The sequence below is a fragment of the Xylocopa sonorina genome, chromosome 3 (assembly GCF_050948175.1).
Source record: "Xylocopa sonorina isolate GNS202 chromosome 3, iyXylSono1_principal, whole genome shotgun sequence".
NCBI classification, from domain to species: Eukaryota; Metazoa; Arthropoda; class Insecta; order Hymenoptera; family Apidae; genus Xylocopa; species Xylocopa sonorina.
The window spans coordinates 1,667,431-1,687,927 of record NC_135195.1 but is presented as its reverse complement, the minus strand read 5'-3'; the positions used below and the strand labels follow the sequence as shown (position 1 = coordinate 1,687,927).

Here is a 20,497-nt window from a genome sequence, read left to right as displayed (position 1 = left end):
GATGTTCTAATTAGCCGACGTCCCTCTCTCATCGCCGGTGACAAACGGTAAGCCAACGGGATTGCAGTTGACAACCCTGGCCACCGCCCACGCCGCACGGCGTGTTATCTTTTCAAGTCCGAATAGCCATTTAACGTTTGTTGTTTTCAATTAAATCGTCTGCGTGTCGCGTGCTACCCGCCAGCGATGGAACCGTGCCCCTATAATTAATGAGCCTGAACGAGGTTAACTGGCAGCGTCGAGTTTCACAGCGTCGCGCGATGTGCAATTTCGGCACGTCGCGGCTCGACTAGCACCCTCTAATCGACCCTGCCCTTTCTTCCGCGCGACGCGATCTTTTTAACGGATAAGCATACTAGTAATCGGTGATTTAGTTAACGCATGTGTCAACATCGATGCCTCATTTCATTCGTTGTTTGGTATCTATAGACAATGATGGAATTCTAAAATTAAATTATTACACTTTATTCGTTCTTCTGAAGTTTCATTCAACGTATATGCTTTGAGATTAGTTTTCGCTGTTAAGAGTAAGTTTATTGTCTTGTCCAATTATCTTATAAAATTACATATTTCGGTGCAATAAATCTAATTCATATGTTACAGAAAAACCATATTACAGCAACTGAATCCTTCGTCATTGGAATTTAACGCATTCCTTCCTTTCCTAGTAACGCAGGAAATTCAGCTTCTTGCGTTGTGTGCAATGTAGCATCCGGTCAAATATTTCGTCAAAGCTTAACGTATTATAAAAGTAAAACATATGTAAAACAATTTTTTCTTATTCGATTTATTAGCAATTGATGTATCGTAAGCTCAGTTTCTCAGACTAGAACTGAAAAATGAAACTACGTTGACGTTAATCCATGAGCTTATTACTGTATGTCTGGTTTCATGTTGACCTGGACACTCTACGGAAGCCTGCGATTGAACATAATAATTTTCCCACTTTTCTAATGCAGAACATTAGGACAAACTCTTAGGCGGACAAATTAGTAAATAAGATTCTTACACGAACCAGAAGGCACACATTATTTCAGATTTTTAGATTGCGATTACATTGCAATTATTCATTAAACCATAAACTTTTAAATTCAGTACAATGTGGACTTGGACATCAATGCTAATCTTACGATTCTGAAAAAAACGATTAAGTATTAGTAATATAAGAATTTGTAATTGCGAGTGTAAAGTTACAATCGTTATAACGTGAAAACGTTTATACCAACTTATTATTGTATTATTATGGAACGAAAAAAATATTAAATTCAAATTCTAAATAAATGTTTGCAAGATCAGTACAAAGATTAGTGGATAGCAATATTTTTCGCGACGACAAATGGATTAGCGTCTTTTAATATTTTACCATATACAGAGTAATCAAGAATTGGAAATTCGATTGCCTTAGAAATTCGATTGCGTAAATAGCAATATTCGGTCTTTAGTATTGCTCTCGAACCTGTCGATAGGATTGATGGATGAGCTCTAGTTTGTTATGCTGTGGTCATTCAGTAGATATATTAAGTTATATACGGCCAACAATTTTTCAGGAGTATTGTCAACTCATCATTCACTCACGTTTTCTTTCCCACAAATTTTGTCATCTATTATGTAACATGTACGTAATACCGTTCACAAATATTTCAGTATTGTTTATGATTTATTCGATAAACAATTAAAAAGAGTTAATTTAAGAGGAACCATATATTATAAAAGAAAGTGTAGAAGATATCACACATGTATTATTAGCATAAGTGTAAAGAAATATAAAAGCCTAAAACATTATTATATTACCTGAGAAACATAATTAACAATTCGGATCAAGTCTGTTGTTATTATTCTTCATTTGTCGAACACGTGGTGACAATACGCTTATCCGTAGCAACAACAATGACCCAAGAGCCATTACTTTCACTTCCCTTTAGATTTCCAATAATATTTTACAACCATAGTCCAAGTTATTTTCGGGGCATGTAATTGTTCAAAGCCGAGGCGATCTTCTTTTTGTTAGTGCCTGCTATGGTTATACATATTGGGACACTCGAAATTTCCCAATTAGAAATCAATTATCTCAAAAAATCATTCTCAAAAAAGAAACACATGCCCACAGAAACTCTGAACAAGTAAATAAAAAAGCAAAAACACATTCAAACGTATAATCGCTGTTATTGTTATTAATAAATTCGAGTATTAGTGTACACTTATATATCTTATAGTGTTAAGAAATTCTTATGTACATTTCTTGCAATGGCTCCAACAACTCATAAAAGAATTTTTATTGCAGCTTCTCTTTCCTCTCTACTAACCATGTAGATGTGCCGTTTCAGAGTTTTTGTCGATTATGGTTAACGTACACACCCTCTGAGACTTGGATCCATTGGCAGGACTTATTAAGCGCCTTGTCAAGTATCTTTTGATTTAATTGGTTTGTTGACTATTTATGGTATATCATTAGCTATTGTGTTGAATCTTTACAAATTCCAAGACAAGACTTTAAGGCCGTAAACCCTGTACTTAGAAAAATTCAAGTATTTAATTAGAAAAAAGATAAGTAATATTTCGATGTCCCGAAAAATAGCTAGTTAATTGCGTTCATACCATAAGCTTGGTTTTGTAATTAGGAGAACGACCATTTTCGCGATGTGACGAGAGCTACGAAATATGACGAGGATGAGATATGATAGAGGGAAATTAAAATGTGAAATTCTTTTGCGTCCTTCATTCATTTCTCTTCATAACTATGTCTTCTCCAAATAAATTAAAGAATCAAATAAAAGACATTGAAAAAATTAAGCAGAAAAAATTGTCTGAATATGATAAAAAAATAACTCTCACAAAATTAATAAATAGATAACTTCTGTTTGTACGCCGTTGTATGTTATAATATAATACAATATAATATAATTGTTGAAGAAAACGCTTTTCATGCAGAAGTTCGACTTGAAAACGTCAAGAGAATATCACAGGTAAATCAACTATCACGCGATATTCCAGCGTATCTTCCGTAATTTCCTTCTTCCACGTGTATTTACCAACATCTCCACTCGCATACCGTTTCTACGCAAAAAAGAGACCGAAAAGACAGAGGAAATGCACTTTTTTTCTCTCCTTTTTCTATTTCTGGTGCTCTTTTTCTGGCCCTCTCTCACACACACACACACACACACGCGCGCGCGCGCGCAAGAGAGAGAGAAACGCGTTACTCTTCTCGCATGGCCGAAGGCGTATTATTTTTGCTTTCGTGCTCGTATTCTAGCGTCGTACAATGAAATCACGCGTCCGCCGCGGCAACTTCAACGAACCAATGCCAGTACCCCGCGACCCTGTGTGTATCAAAGGTGCTCCGGATGAATCGAGAATGCATCGAACGCGTTACGGACGAGCCGGGAAAATAAATTGTTTACGTCTTTGATTTCCCTCACGTAATAAAACATGCACCGCGGCTACTCGCAGCCATGGTTTCCTGCAACCAAGTTTTGCAAGCGCTCGCTTCGCTGAATTACCTGAAAATTTCAATATTCCCTCGAATTATTCACCACGGATTGATGTTTATTTTTTATCATTTCGAGATAAGAAGAAGATGCGAGCATGCAATAGGTTCTGTGCTCCATGGATAGAATAATGTACATTGAACAATTTCTAATAACGTTTATTAAAACGTTACTTCTTTTCCTATGAAATCTACGAAAATATTGGTATTTTATTGATATTATTCGAAGATTACGGAAATGTTTGTTTAATTTACTTTTGTTCAATTCACATAATGGCGCAGCATTGCATTATTAAAACAAATGTATAATATTTCTTTACTTCAATTATTCAAGTATAGGTAGTATCAGCTGCACATGGTTGAAGCATATTAAAATGATATCTTCAAAACTGACATGTACAATAAATCTTGACCTTATCATTTCACCCCGGTCATTGTCTCCTCGGTGAAACACGCAGAATTGCCTCGCGATCGTAATTTATAATTAAGTATGGTAACTAGAAACAAGTTTTATTTCATGAAATCTGCCACCACCACTTCAGCGACGCTGTACAATATTAATTGCTATTGGTATAAAGTCGCAAATTATACTACAATATGAATGTAAAATGCATATATCCGCGCTGTTGTTTTTCAAATTATTGTATCAATCTGTTTTTAATTTAACGGCGCGAATGTACTGATTACGGGGGATATAAAAAATTTGAAAAAACACCCCGTTTTTCAAGAAAATGGGCAATCATTATACTATCCAACCTAACAGTTTTTAACAAATTTATCAATTTTCTCATGAGGAACTCGCAAAAGTGTCGAAGAATAAAAAAGAAAATTGCAAGCTGAAAATCACATTTAATAATATACATATCGATAAGAATGCATGAAAAAATAATAAAATTTCTCGTTGATCGAAACGTGTAAATTTTTCGGAATATTTGGTTATATATTCGTTGGGAATATTGGTCGACGAATGAAAAGTGTTCCTCGTTAGAGAAGACTCGCCAGGCTTCTCACATCGCAACCGTTATTTCCAAATGCTACCAGCGTATTTCAGTATTAACGTACCGCGTGTAAATAATCTTATATTTGGCAAGTGGAGATAGTTTATTGGTCGATCGACTTTCTGCGGATGATGAAAAGCTGACACGGATTATCGTGCGCGCGGAAGAAAAAAGTGAAGCGCTTTGAGCGATGTATTTCTCCGCTTTTTGAACGGAATATGTTAAAGTTTAATGCAATTTCGCGGTGACAATAACGTTTTGTTCGCTCTTTTATACCCTAGAGTGTATTGTTCTCGCTGCGCGCACGCACCCTCTAGTGCTTTTTGACAGGACACAAGCGAACTATCGAGTTTGACGGAAGATTAGAAACGCATTCCACGGCGGATGCTCACAATTTTCATTTGGCGTGTATCAAAGGATAAATATCTATTCTGTTATCTTGCATAACGGAACAATATATTGTTCGTGAAAAAGTAATATCGAGTTAATCTGTTTTTACGGTTAAAAGCAACGTTTCCATTTTTTTTCTCTTCATTTTTTAGAGAAAATCGGAATTCATTTGAAACATATTATATTGGCTAGCTTTAAAAACAATCAGTGGATATCAGATAAAATATAATAAATTTGAACATTATTTGGTACACTTTATGTGAAATTGTTACAAACTGATTTTAAGGTAAAAAGAATTTCCTGCAATTTTGTCCATTTCGATACAAATAAAATATCGATTTTTATCGCCAATGGCGCTGTAGCATTCGTAATAAAAATATTTTTCACTATTCATCGTTTCTCTTCCAACAAATATTGACCATATTTTTATAATTACAATTACAATACGTAATTGTAAGTAAATAAATAAAAAAGATAAAAATAGGTGATTTAAATTTGTTCCTGGGTAAATTACACAAATAATTGATATTTAAAGAAGAAAGATATTTTGATCGTGAGTTCCCATGAAAATATTTGTCCGTTTTTAATGCTGTAATTTCGAAGTTCGTCCGTTTAGTTCTTCACCATTATTTTCTATCTTTCTACGTACTTTTGATTTGAACATATTTAACTTGTACATTTAAAACGATTATCTAGAGAAATATCTGAACGGTAATACGGTAACGTATAATTGCTGTAACATCGAGATTGAGGTGAGAAACTAACCACCGATAAACCGTATCAAAAGCGTTCATGATATCAGTCCGCCCAACAGATCGATTGATGTACGTAGATTAAATAGATTAAGAGGTGACCACGGTAAAGCCAATCAAAGCCTATGCGATATATCATTTGTAAGTTACCCATCGTGGTCAATCCCAATTGATTGCGTTTAATTGCAGCAACCAATTACATAACGTTCAACAATTTTCTTAATCAAACATACGTATCATTCTTAACTAATTAAATAAAAAGTAAAACATTCTTTCTGTAAGGTAATAAAAATAAATTTCTGTAAAGTATAAAAACTTTCTGTAAGGTATAAAAATACAATAAAAGACAATAAATGAAATATGATAAAATTGATATTACAATCGTCTGACTATTAACTGGTTAATACTACTTGCTTGGCTAAGGCAGCAAGTATACGTACCACATATGTATACGTCATTGGGTGGAACTGTATTTTATAATTACAATATAATTCTGCTAATATTTAATATTCTGCGAAATATTAAAATGACGGCATTAATTACGAAATGAACATTATATAAAAGTTGTACTTCCAATTTAATTTCGGTTAGCACACTTAAATTCTATGTTGCGAATTCTGTGTTGTACGAAAGTTTCTAGAATATGTACTTTAAAGCACCGTGGTATGCTGGTACGTGGCATTAAAATAACAACAGTTTTTAATTAACAAGAATAATATAAATTAAGCTGCTGGTATGAGAAAAAGCTTGCTTTATGCACCGAATTTTAAAAGCACAGTAAAACAAAGAAGCTTGAAGTAAAACGGCTAATACTAAGTGGAAGAAATAAATCTGCAGTTGGTTGTAAACTCGACAATGCCTGGTTCTAAAATTAGGAAATGAAATACCGAAAGAACTCTTTAAGTAGTTCAAGAGGTAAAAAACTAATGCTACGAATTACTTTTGAGAGCTGAAGTAATGTTATTTATCGGTAAACACTGGACATTCCGAGACGGAAGGTTAAAATTAATTAAATCGCTAAATTAGTCCGATGGAGTTAGATAGAATCGGTGTTGATTAAACAGAACTGAACAGGTGCGATATGTGCTACGCTTGAAATGGTATCTAGAATATACCATCACTGAAACGATATTGTGCCCAACATCCAAATAAGATACAGTTAATCAATATTGTGATACATCATTACAATTAAATTCTTAAATATATATCAACAAGTACTTGCATAATTGTAAATCAACGAAAATTTTACGCTCTAATATTAATACTTGTCATGTTTCACCTACTATATCTCTTTAAACCTTTCAAATTTCCCATTACATATCTTATTTCACTATCCATGAAGGTGTTATAATACGTTTGCTTAGACCGCAACTTACTTAGTTCCCCAAGTATTTCGGACTCATTTTTAAACAAGCAAACAACCTCTCAATGCAGAAAACTGTACATCTACGAGAGAAGAAAAAGTATCGTATGCTTTCACCAGTCGCTTAAAGAGAATATGAAATTCAAGGAAAGGTTCGGTATTATTTCAGGCTGTATGCCCTCCTCGTTTCTATACTTCAGACTGCAACTACGCGGAACGTTGCGGAACATAGAAAAAATATGATGTTGCTATAACATTTTTAATAAATCTTTAATTTCAAAGAAACTATAATAGTAACTAAGAAGCCTGGCTGTAGGAGCTAAACATAATATCGCGTTCGCTACTACAGTAATCGGTCGCAATACTTTTACTAGTAAGCACATATCTATCTATAATATATCCATTAATTTCCATATATTACAATTACTCGTCACGTATACGTAACATTTCAGCCTTCGAGACTACACGTTATACAACATGACGGATGGATATGTTTTGTAAAAAATACTACATTCGTATTAGAAGTATTCTATTAAACTTTCTTTATTATTTACAATTTGGGAATCCTTTTATTCCTAAATTAACTCGATCCTACATGCATACATGTATATATGACACACGATAGAATAACTTCTTTCAAGAATATCTCGAAAAAGATCATCGCGATCCAGCTAGAAAGATATAGCTATAAAAAAATCCTCTCTCTCTGTCTGAACACTTCTCTGAACATCATCAATGCCACCAAATATCGCGGCAATCTTAAACCATCTAATCCTGATCTGCTCACTCGTATTAACCCGAATCCATAATCCGACATTTAATTATTCGATCGATAAGAAAGTAACGCGCCCGATGAGTGAATCCCATATCCGTATCAATTGTCATCGATTCGATTTTCGATCTAGCACGGTTACGTGTTACGACGGGAATCGTAGATTGCACCGTTCACGTTGACACGTTTGTCAAGCTTGACTCTGTTGTCTCGACCGGCTCGGTGTGCAGACTCGATGGGAATTAAACGGACGGCTTACGAGCTTCGTCCGTTGTACCCAGTCGTTTACATGCCCGATTGGAGTAAGATGGATCACTGATCATGTAAACCGTTATTCGACACGGTGCGCGGAATCGATTATCGAAATAACGCGATTCGACCGTTCGACTGTCCCTTGCCGCATAGTGTGCTTCGACTGATCCGATTCGAACAACAAAAACTGTCCAGCCTTTGACTCAGTAATGTAATAACGCGTTTAGAATTAGTTAAACCTTTTTTTATTAAGGATAAGTCATAGGTACAATTATTGTTTATGTGGGCCCAAAAATGTAATTTTTAATTTTAAAAATATAGTTGACTACAGTCTTTTTATGGTTTAATTTATAATATAACAGTTCTCGATTATCTGTGTGAGATATTCAAGAATTTTTGGAAATTTTTATCCGTTAAACATTAATATGAAGCACGCAAATATTTCCAAATAGTTCGTTAGTTTTATGGTTATGGAGACTTTCTCGTTTTGAAAATGAATACAGAATAATATCAAAGTTCGACTAGCATTGTAGTTCAGTTATAATCTATATATCATAGTCAAACTATACTGCAGTCAAATGAAATGTTGTTCGTCTCCAAAATTCAACAATTCCAATATTTCCAATTCTCATTATCGTAGTGTACATTTAAATTTCCTTCAGAATGTTTTATTTCTGACAAATTCCATATGAATCTTTTTTATGGTACGAGACGTCATGATATCGCGGTGTTTTACTACACTTAATTACTAAAATTATTAAAACTTTAGTAGCTTGAAACCATTTTATTATTTCACTTCGTTTTACAAATCATATCAAGTTTCAAACGAAGTTGAAGCTCTTCCGAATATTCGTTCTTTTCGAGGAAAAGTTTTGAACGGTGTGAACTGTATTGTACGATGTAAAAACTTTACGTAGGTTAATTTAATTTGATATAATTTCATAATATAATGGAGCAAGGTTTTACGAAATAAATCGATTTCAGTTGAAGTAAATCGATGTGTACAAATACAAAGTTAAAATTGATTTAAATCAACTTAACTAATCTAAATGTAAGAAAACTTACGAGACAGCCTGACATATGTATTACATAGAATTCCTAACTGTACGTTTCTAGACACGTTTCACCCTTTTTCACCTCGAACCAAGTATTTGTATTTGATCTTTCAGTCGCGAAATTTGTTGAGTGTTATACTGTAATCCGCTTTACCTGAAAATAGAGAGGAACGTGCGAGGCTCGCATGCCAAAGGATCGATCAGTTTATCGCGCGATCATTTTTCAGAACGCTACGTGACATTAAATTTGTCGATTTCCTCCGAAGGGATGCAAGAGAAAAATAAATGTTAACGCGTAGGAACCTAACTTTTTCGATTCGTATCATTTAAGGTAACTGACGGCGTAGACTACGTTTCAGATGCAACATAATTATCGGTTAGATTTGGGTTTCAATTTTAAAGAAAACAAAAAGAGAGGAAGACCGTCTTTGCTTTGCAAAGTGAATGTTAGAACACGTGTGTATGTAAGTAGATATTTTAATTAAAATGTGTGCCAATCATAAAAAGGTGCAAGTCACCGTTGTTAAAGAAAATATAGTTTAATCTGCCTTTTAATGGCTCTCCTTTTATTTCGTTAATTAATGAACCCTTGATATGATCCTCAATATATTTATTACAACTTTTTAATTTTCCTTCATTTTGTACGCTTCTCATAATCAATTACCGTCATTACATAAAAGTGCATGTAAAATACATGAAAATATATTATACAATACTTTTTAGATTTGTCGATTTTTATAAAAAATTCAAAATAAAAATTCTACTTTTTTTTCAAAATTTCAATTGCTTATATCTGACATTCAGTATTCGAACCTTCAGAGTTTATCGAATTCTAAATTCACACATTCGTGCAATAACGCGAGTAGTTGATGACAACATTCTAATTGTTGAATGAACGACACTAGACGTTGATCGTTCATTTCAGAGATATGTTCTACGAGGCAGAACGAATCTCGACCAAGAAACGCAGAGCTATTCTGAGGACGGTAACCTCGAACGGTTGGGGCGGGGGCGACACACTGCAAGCGTTGAGCCTTTGTTAAAAGGACAATTAGCATTCTGCATACTATAAAGCTGCAACGGTACGTTGTGAACATTAAGAAAATGCCGAATGGTTCGCGGTTCGTTGCATCGTGGTACCGATTTACATTTGTCTGGTCAGAAAACAGGGTCATCGTCAAGAAATCCGGATCCGTATTTGACCGAGGCATTATTTCTGAATCGACGACGAATGAAATTCTGCTTGTAGACGTTCTTGAACGTCGCCGGAACCATTATCGGTACAGATCGAGAACGTAAACGTTTTCTAAAAGGAAAGAAATTGCTGTCCTTGTTTTTACGAAACTTTATTGAATTTTATCGAGCCCCAGTTCTACGATAATTACCAACGAACGCGGAACCCAAGCAAAGAGTAAATTCGACAGCGAGTATCGAAAGGCGATGAAAAATGCTCTTCGCCAGTGCGGACAAAGGGATTTTAATTAAGTGACTTTCGGCATAAATTGCAGCCATTCCAATGCATCTAATTGCCGCCTCTCTGTTTGCCCTTCTTTGAAACCCTGCCTTTTTGTATCGATTCTTATCCCACGAATTCACGCGAATAATCAAGATATACGAAATCGATTATCGAACGACCTGGCCTGCACTTACAATGGACTCTTATAGACCGACCAACCACCACTCGTAATAACATATTCCTGCCTCATATTTACGACTTCCTTACGCTCATTTCATTTTACGTGTGTTTGCATGTTCTCTATTGCGATATTTATTGTAATCATTCGAAATTGAAACTAAAAATTGAAATCAGAGGTAATGAATTCCAAACGAGTTGAGAAGTAACGTATTATTAGTTACTACAATATTATATTGAATTTTTTTTCGTGCGCGAATATTTAACGAAAATCTTTTATTTTTCTATGAAGTGTAAATACAGCTCTCAATTATATTCATTTCGATTTTTTGTAATAAAACATATATCGTGGAAACGTTACGAGGCGTTATTCACTATTTTTTTAACCCTTTTTAGTGAAAATACCGATCTCTACAACCCATAAAAATTCAAATATTACGAGTAAACATTTTCTATTGATTTATAAGGAAAAATATGTTTCTTCATTTTTCCTGTTCCCTTCATTCTAGAACAGAATTTTTTCCAGTTTCGGCTAACATAGACACGTGATGGCTGTCCGAAGGAAAAAAATATTTCGTACACAGAAAAAGATTAATTGGAGTATAAAAATAACTGTAAGCTACATTGGAGAAAATTTTATGTCAAATAGTTTTACAAAGTATAAGATGACAATTGTATGAGTATTTTCGGGGAACTATTATAGAGGTTAAGGTTCTCTTCGACTTCTTCAAGATATATATTTTAAATTTGACCTTTAATTCATTATTTCAGATTTGCATGATCACCCTTTCTGGCCACAAAAAATGTCGACAGTCTCTATTTCAACTGGTTAACAGCCTATATTTTTAGCTGATATAAGATCTTAATATTACTTTTGAATAATATTTAATACATGTGAAATTCTGCGAGAAGATACGAAACTTTAATTGCTTCTGTTATTTTAAACGTCAGTGCACGATACGCCAGCTTAATTATTTTAAATTATGCAAGTCACATGACTCAATTTCCAGAAATTACAAATTTCAAAGGAAACGAATGTTACAATAATTATTTTTGAACATATCCCTTTACATATAGGGTGTAAAGTTTCTTAAATAGGGCTATAATTATTAAAAAAAAATTAAAATAATTAAAATAACTGGTTAAGATTCAGTAAACGCACACATACATCTTTATTAGTACAATAGATATACTTCATAAACTAAGCTAATTCATTTCCCTTTAAATACAGAATAAATGGTTACATATTAAAGAATTTTAAAGCCAGACACATACAAGAATGAAAATCCTATAGACTATCGGAGAACCGTTAATGAGAAATAATGGGAACGGATTATTAATTAACATCTACGAAGATGGATTTAAAAGGCACAGTAATGTATTAACAGAATATTGATCTGTGATTCTTCCAGCAAAATATTGGTACCAATTATTAACCGCCGATTTCTAAATAACTATTTTTGTCCATCCCAGCAATGTTTAAGTTTGATGCAGATGATCCAAGTTCCAATATTTGTTCCGATATAATCGACAAATACTGATAACAAACATTGATTAGCACATATTCAAATAGAAAGACTAAGAATCTGTCGCCATTGAACACTTAATTATGACAATTTTAATATCGATAATATTGACTGTATAACACTACATAATACTGTAATATCAATGTATTTAACTCTAAGAAAAGAACGATATTTATTAACCAATGTTGCACATTTTTCGCTCTTTTATTATTTTTAACATCACGTGTGCTTTCTAAACTGAAAATCACAAAAATATTATTGCAATAATGTGATATATTACTATAATTTAAATGTTAAAAACGAAACTCTAAATATATTTTGGACAATTGACAGTTGTTGAGATTTAAATATTTTAGGCAACTATTGCAGTAGAAAATCACAATGATACTTCGCTTGTTTCCGTCCGTTATCAAAATCCTCATACACTTGCCACAAAATGAATGATACGAAACCAGTCTTTATCTGATTTTCCAGTTTTCACATAATACCTACCTACCCCATTAATTGTCTATTGATTAACTACGTTAATCTATTGACTGTTTATTGAAACAAAACACCACACCCATATAGCTAATTTTCGCATAGTTTCTCTTTCTCTTCTCTCCTCCTTTAGAGCCACCATTACAACTTCACAACCCTTCAAACGCTTACAGTTTCCTCCACTCCCCCGTATTGTCTCTGAGGTTGGCAAGGTTTCCTAATACCGCTATAGCGCTGAACTCCAAGCGTATTCAATCTCGCGGAATAAAATGAAGGTACGGAAGGGAACTTGGAACTAAACAATCGCTTCGACTTTGTTAACTAGTGGTCCAACAGGCTGCGCTGCAGTCGGTTTCTTTCTTTATTTCATCGAGACGTTATTATGAAAATTTCACGGTTCGAGATGTACGTACAACGATTGCGCCTAAAATCTGCAGAGATTCTATAAAAAGATTATTAAATTCGCGCGCGCTTCTACAGAGCACTCCAGTGTTATTGAATGCCGTCGTAGGTGTTGACTTCTGTTCTTTGACAAGAAATGTGGTGTTTCGCGATGAGGCGACCAGTCGTTACGTAAGTTTTCGCGGTTTTATATAAAAACGTAAATACATTGCCGCGTGTTCGCGCACCCCGTCTTTTCCGCCGCTTTCTGAATGCCACCACATACGTCATAATTATCACGAGTTAAGATGTCCCGAGCACGTTTTTCCTTTTTTCTTCTCCCAGACGCCGTTCAGGAAACTAATTAGCTACCGCATAACGAGCGCCGCGCAAACAAAAACAAGTCACGTAATTAGTAATTAGTCGTCGCTACAGACCTGAGCCCCTGTATCGATCTAGCGGAAAAGACGCACGGTCGCAGGACGAATATTATGTGATATTGAATGTAAACGATGAGCACGGCCAGGGATATCGGAACGTCTTTGCGTTCGTTGCAGTTTGGTTTATGAATCTCGTACATTGGGAACTACTCGTGTCAGCTAACAATACTGAATTGGTGAAGAGTGGAATTATCAATGATTAGCTTGTGATTATTTGTTCCTTTTTAAAATGAAGAAAATGTGACAGATATATGGTAAACATTCTTTAAATATCTTTTATGAACAATAATAGAAATGACTCGTTGTAAATTTGTATAATCTTCAGAAATATTTCCAATTTGTCATTTTGAGTGTTGACATTTTATCTAACGCTAGAATGCACACTGCGTTTGGAAAAAGGTCAGTCGAATTTCTTTATTCTAATCGGTTAACGTAAAGAACGTTAACTACATCACGATCATAATTATTATATATTTTGAACAATATTAGGAGAGTCAATCATAGTTTAAGATGTATATTTTTTATCTTTATTTCACACAGTTATTTGAATTATTTCACTTTAATTTTTATTACAACACTATAAAAACAATAGTATTTTTAATATAACAGATTTGCAAATGACAACAGATAATTTCTCTTCGGCTGAAATTTTCCAGCCATAGCACGGCAACAAAGAAACCATCAAGCTCTATAATTATTCAATGCCTCCACTGATGTCCAAACTTTCTAAATGAACGCGACGAAATATCTCCACCTTTAAAATTTCTCAAGTTTCCCGCGCAAACAAGCTCTCGGAATGAAAACTTTCAAACTCACTGAATGATATTCACCGTATTAATATACGACAGAAGAACACGAAATTTTCAATAACACTATCCGTAGCTATTAAATAAGGAAGCACAAAAAATACAAACTAAAACGGTGCAATCGAAACTGTTAGTCTCACTGGTAAGAAATTTTTCTTCAAACGACACCATTTAATTGTACCGCGGAATTTCGATTAGAGAAGATACGATTGAATAAAATAAAAAATTTGTCTTCAAACTTACCGATAACGATCCACCATTCACGTTTCGAAACGACGACACAGGCTCGTAAAGACGAAGAGCTCTGTTTTGACGAAACACGACAACATAACTCGCGACTCGTGCAGCACGGTCGGCTGGCGACTGACTGCTTCCAGTTTGAAAGCTCGCAAGTCCTAGAAGCGACCTCTGCCACCACCACGTGCTTTCCATGGATCCGTCGACTGCAACGCCGCGCACGGTGATCCTACGAAATCCTCGTTTTTCCTCGAAAATCTTCGTAAGCTCGAGCTTTTCCAGTCGCAACACACGATCCAACAACTTGATATCTGCGCCGATGATCAACGCGCTCTGGAAGCTATAAATAAAGGGGAGCTTTGTCGTTCCGGCCGCGGTAATCCGTTCGCAGTTGCAGCTTGCATTCATTGCCCGGACCTATGGGAATATACGATAAAGCCGTGTGTAATTCTTTCTTTTTTCCTTCTCCTCTCCTGCTAGCCGCGTTTCTGTTTTATTGAAATTGATAGTTTTTTTTTTTCCTACCGGGAAGAAACCAATTCAGAATTCTGCCTGCTTTCGATATATCGATACGTGCTACGTGGATCACACGTACATCCGGAATTTCTATGTTTGAATAACAAAAGTGTAGATATTCACGATGTTGATGTGAATGTGTAAAAAATATATAAGTTTAATATTTACAAATTTTCTTCAAACAGCATCCACCTAGAAAGGAAAGTAGTTACAAGTTAAATAGTAATAATCAAAAAATCAGTCAACGGTCCCATAACTGGAATTTGTTATTGTCATCAACGCGTCGGAATGTCCGCGAAAGAAAAGTGTGAGAGAAATGAATTATTATAGGCCGTTTGAACGAGACAAAACATTCCCGCGTATTCTCGACGATTTCTCTCTCGCGTTTCCCGCACGATGATCCAACGAATCAGCATTTAAACTTGACGAAGATTGATCGGAACGGTTAAACGTATCATCGGCCTGTTATTATTCGGTCGGCATTCGCGTACGGTTATCACGGTTCCTTCGAGCCCGAAACTGGTCTTTATTGTCGCGAGGCAAGGATTCTCTGTGAAAAAATAAAAACGCGGATGACTCGTGCGGGCTATACGCGCTCGTAAATCTCCGGCTAGTGACACGGCTGCGACCTTCCAATTACATCCGATGGATTAATCTCACGATCGAATCGTTGCTCGACGTTTTCGGGCCGGCGACCTACAACAAGGGGCCATTCGATCGTTTGTTTTCTTCTTCCACCTCTTCTACGTGCCTGCTCTTTCTAATCATCTCCGACAATGGTGAACGCGGCGGCAGAGGGTGGCACCAATGGCCAACCGTTCCTCTACTCGCGAGCACGGAACACACCAACACGAGTGCATTGAATAATCTGTCGCGAGTTTTATTCTCGCTTTTTCCACGTACGGTGAATTTGCCTGGAGATTGAATTTTTATTTATAACGGGACTACTATTCCTATTCGATCATTTTATAGTATCGATTCTGGTGCCGCGCTGTGTGCACGCGATCACTTCCAGACGGAATCACGGCTTCTGTAATCTGCTCTGCCTAATAAAGTTTGCTGTGCAAACGTTTCCTTTCAAATTGTATTTAGCTGTGAAATTTTAGCTTTTGCAATGATTTTTTCCATAATTAAATTCTATGAACGGACGCAAAGTACACAAAGTTTCATAGCTCAAGTACAAAAGCTATTTCCAAACAAAGTATTTGTAATAATGATAATAATGATAATCCATTGAATTTACTTGCCTATTACCTATATTAAAAACCTATGTGCTTCACTGATTTGATTAAATATTGCTCGAGTACAGAGCGAAACATAAATATTTATAACTGAATATGCATCAACATGGAAAATGTTCAATTTCGAAAAATAATACAGATGACCATTCTATTCTATGCCACATAAAAACATTTATATCGCTGAAAAACAAAAATTTATATATTCCACTATTTTTATTATTGTTAAGAGACACAATTTCAATCTTTCATACAACTATTGACAAAGCGAACCCTAAAATCGAACTGAATATTAATGAAATGCCAGAGCCAACCGGTGATCACTTGCAACTTGTCCCATCATAACGCAAATTTCGAACTTTACAGCAAAACGTTGCCGCAAGTTATACCAGTGTTTGTTGCGATTAAGCTATGTCTAATGTTTCATAGATACTGCTCTGCCTGCGCTCTCTGTTCTTAACAGAAGTGCTTTTACGTTAATCGTTTCCAACCTTCGGATTTAAAACTCCACTCTTTTATCAAAGATACAAATATCTGGGTACAATGAGTATTTATGTTTCGCGAATCTGAAAGAAGCTTTCGCTGAGTAGCTTTCACTCTTTTCCCCAAGCCTTTCAAGTTTATTTTAATCCGAGTTGATGAATGATTTATTCATTCCTGTTAATCTCATTAATTCACACGATACCATAGAAACGAGAATCGTTAATTACACAAACAAATTTGTTGATTGTTACTCGGATTATTGACAAATTTTATTTATAGGATAAGATCTACTTTTGAATTTAGAAATCGAGGAAAATACGAAGGTATATCATTGGAAATTGAAAAGTGCATCCCTTTCGAGATCTCCTAGTCGTTGTAACCTCTTTTCTATTATGTCTCCAAATTTTTTAAATTGTAGTTACCTTGTAAGAAATGAACTATATTCGAAAAATATTTATTTTCATTCTAAGCTTTCAGAGAAATTGAAAGTAATTTACATGACCACATTAACCTGCAGGTAACTCTCGTAAGCAAATTCATATTCTTGTAAACACAACCAACCAGACTGTAACAACTAACTAGAAATGTGATTCGCACATTAAAATATTCCAAAAATGTCTGAATATTTTTTAGTCTAGTAACTGTGTTATATCAGATGGTATTGGCAAAACATATAACCCTACTAGCGTATCAATTGTCGCTGCGGCGAGAGTTTCTGCGGCGTATAACTGGAAGCCAGGAACTGGTTTTGTCTATTCCGGCGCGACACGTCCGCGTAAAAGTTTCTGCTCACGGAAAGTAGACTAGAAAACTTAGTTCATGGGATCTTCTTAATCGGTTTACCTTGATATCCGAATCGAGATGCACCGTATCGATCTTCGATAAGTTCTTCGACTTCCAGATCGCCTTTGGCATTGCTGTGTGCGCGTATCGTACATGATCAGGATGCACGTTCGATACAAACTTCCAGTGGGAAAATTTCCTTCATAACTCGTCTAGCACGTAGATTACGAGACGCCTAACTATTCTACTGCACGATACTAACGATGATTAGATTTGTTTCATAGATTCAGTTGTGTATATGTATATCTCGTGTTACAACTTTGCATTTACTCAACATGGAAGTTTCGAAACTTCCTTTGAAATATATATAGTTTTCAGTTCGTCATATCAAAATGATTTTCCACTTTTCCACTTTTTTACATCGCTGGAAAGAAAAACAGAAATATTTATGGAGAGGAGTGCAGAGTTGTGTGCCTGGATAACTTTTAAAATTAAATTGACAAAAACATTTTATATATTACATAGTGTATGTATGAATATTTACATATTATATTAATTATAAAACTTTTTAATTAAACCTATCTTAATTATAGCATCAAAAACAATTAATAGTTTAATGATATTAATCAATAGATGTCTGAAAAATGTTACTTTCAAGATACGAATCATTAGATATAAAACTTATAATACGAGTTTTACGATATAATACGTTCTGTGATTAGAAATTTAGTTTACCAATGGATATTTACATTCTCTACAGATTAATCTTAAACTCCTTCAACCTGGTGTACATTATAATGCACACTGTTTTACTGTGCCAATATCCAAATTAAAATAATAACTATTTATGTTCGAAAAAGCTCAACAACACCGCTATCAAAGCAGTTATAAAACTGCTTTAAATCTATTATCGTTCTTCCCCTATTTTTATTACAATTTGATAATAAACCTTCGAGCAACCTATATTCATATACGCAGAATTCGTTCTTCATTTATGTTTCTCATGTATGTAGAAAGGGGCCTGAAAAGAAGAACAACCGGGAACACCCTATATATAATACTTAGTAGGTATACTTACGTACCTACGTATTACACGCGCCTCCATTATACCTACGATCTGCGAATAAGATTTATGTTGTCATTTCTTTTACGCCATCTTTTTCCATCTCGCCGTGTAACGCGTAAAAAAAACGGCGGCAACTTCCGAAGGAAGCATGATTAACGATTATCCTTGTCTTAGGTTGCGAAATCCGCAGATTCACGCGCTTAAAGTCGATCCACGGATTACTGGTAACGATTCTCATGGGCTATCCCTCTTTACGCTGGTCCGTCCATAATAAGTTGAACAGTTTCGAATAAAGTATAAAAATCGTTTTAAATAAACGCAGTCGCGACTTTCATCGGAGAAATAAGCGTAAATTCAGTTTCGTGAAACGTTGCCATGTTTTAAATTGTCTTTTTACACGTTACAATAGAGAGGGGATTGAACATTTTGTCCAACCGCAAATTCATCAACTTTTCACTTTGCAGAGTGTCCTACAATTTTTTATCTTTCGTTTCTTTTTTACTTAAAAAACTGGAGAAATATAACGCGGTTTTTCGAGCCTACCTATTTTAAGTATAATAAAATTTATTTTCAAATTTATTTTGACAAAAATAAAAGATGCATGTTTACATGTATTGTATTATATCGATTGCATTAATATTCATAGTATGTTGTAATTTTCACAATGCACTATTGTAGAAAAAAAACATATTGTTTTATATAAGAATTTATTTAATATTTTTAATGCAAGATCAATGAGTAGTCTATCATGAATTGGTACGTTTAGTATATTATTTCGAGTGGTCTAATTTGTTTTTCTCAGTATGTTTTTTTTAAATATATTCAAAAGCAATTTGGTCACTTTACAAGTCAGTGAATTGAAATTGTTCGATAGTTTAAAAGATTTGAAATTTCCATTTCTGCTACAATAGTGTTTCATTAATCTAAACATATCGAAAGTCAAAATTGTATCGATGATCGACGAGTTCGAATAATAGCAGTTCGCTTGGTATTCCTACCAAACTCAGTTATGAGTTCGTTCATGTAGCTGACATTGAACGAGAAGTGGTTCTTATAAACGAACTGTGGATCAATAGAGTTCTACTTTGTATTAAACATATATGTATCTGCCTTTCATTTAGTAATATATTTTAATATAAATGTACATTGTAGAATTCCGATTTTACAAGAAATAAAATGAAAAATATTTTTTTAAAATAATTTTTTTAATTATTAAGTTTACTGGGCCATCATTTCCCATATGAATTTCCATGTATTCAATTAATCGTAAAAGAACATAACCGGCCAACTATAGTATCGTTTCGAAAAACGTTTGTAGATTTATGCGAGGCAATTTTTGTTCGGTCGACCATTTGCGTTCCACGTTTCACGCCAAGTTCCGAATTAATTGCACTGCGCAAGTATGATCCGCGAACCGTTTATCGAAGATACGAAATTAAAGCAGCAGCACGACGTGCCTTGAAACTAATAACTCATGCTTGACCCTACATGGCTTTCATTTGTCAACTGTGTTTAACGTGTCACCGTTGCATTTCCATTGTCACGAGTGCACGAAAAACTTGTATGACGTAAAGTAACAAGGAGGTAAAAACTTTGACCCGTTCATAAACCGGAAGCTTGTGTTTTTGTTAACCAAAAGTTCCGAACAGCTCGATGTTAAATCGCATAGGTAAAACTGTTTAAAATCGCGTCAAAGTTTAGTGCTCCCTGCTTTTCATCAAAAATATTTGTTTCCATCGATATAGAAGTAATTTCCATTTTAGAATGGATAATCAATTTTCTAGGTTACATCACTTATTTCTGATTTATATTTATCAATCAGTATTGCGTTTGCTTTGT

General features: G+C 34.7%; 1 protein-coding gene across 1 annotated transcript in view; it reads right to left on the bottom strand.

Annotated features, from left to right (window-relative positions):
- LOC143433639 (zwei Ig domain protein zig-8) overlaps positions 1 to 14,681 on the bottom strand; it is a 94,622-nt gene extending 79,941 nt beyond the window's left edge. Inside the window, exon 1 of the mRNA XM_076911080.1 lies at positions 14,579 to 14,681. The gene's annotated coding sequence lies outside the window, so the exon portion shown is untranslated. The remainder of the gene's footprint in view (positions 1 to 14,578) is intronic.
- Between the last annotated feature and the right edge of the window lie 5,816 nt (positions 14,682 to 20,497).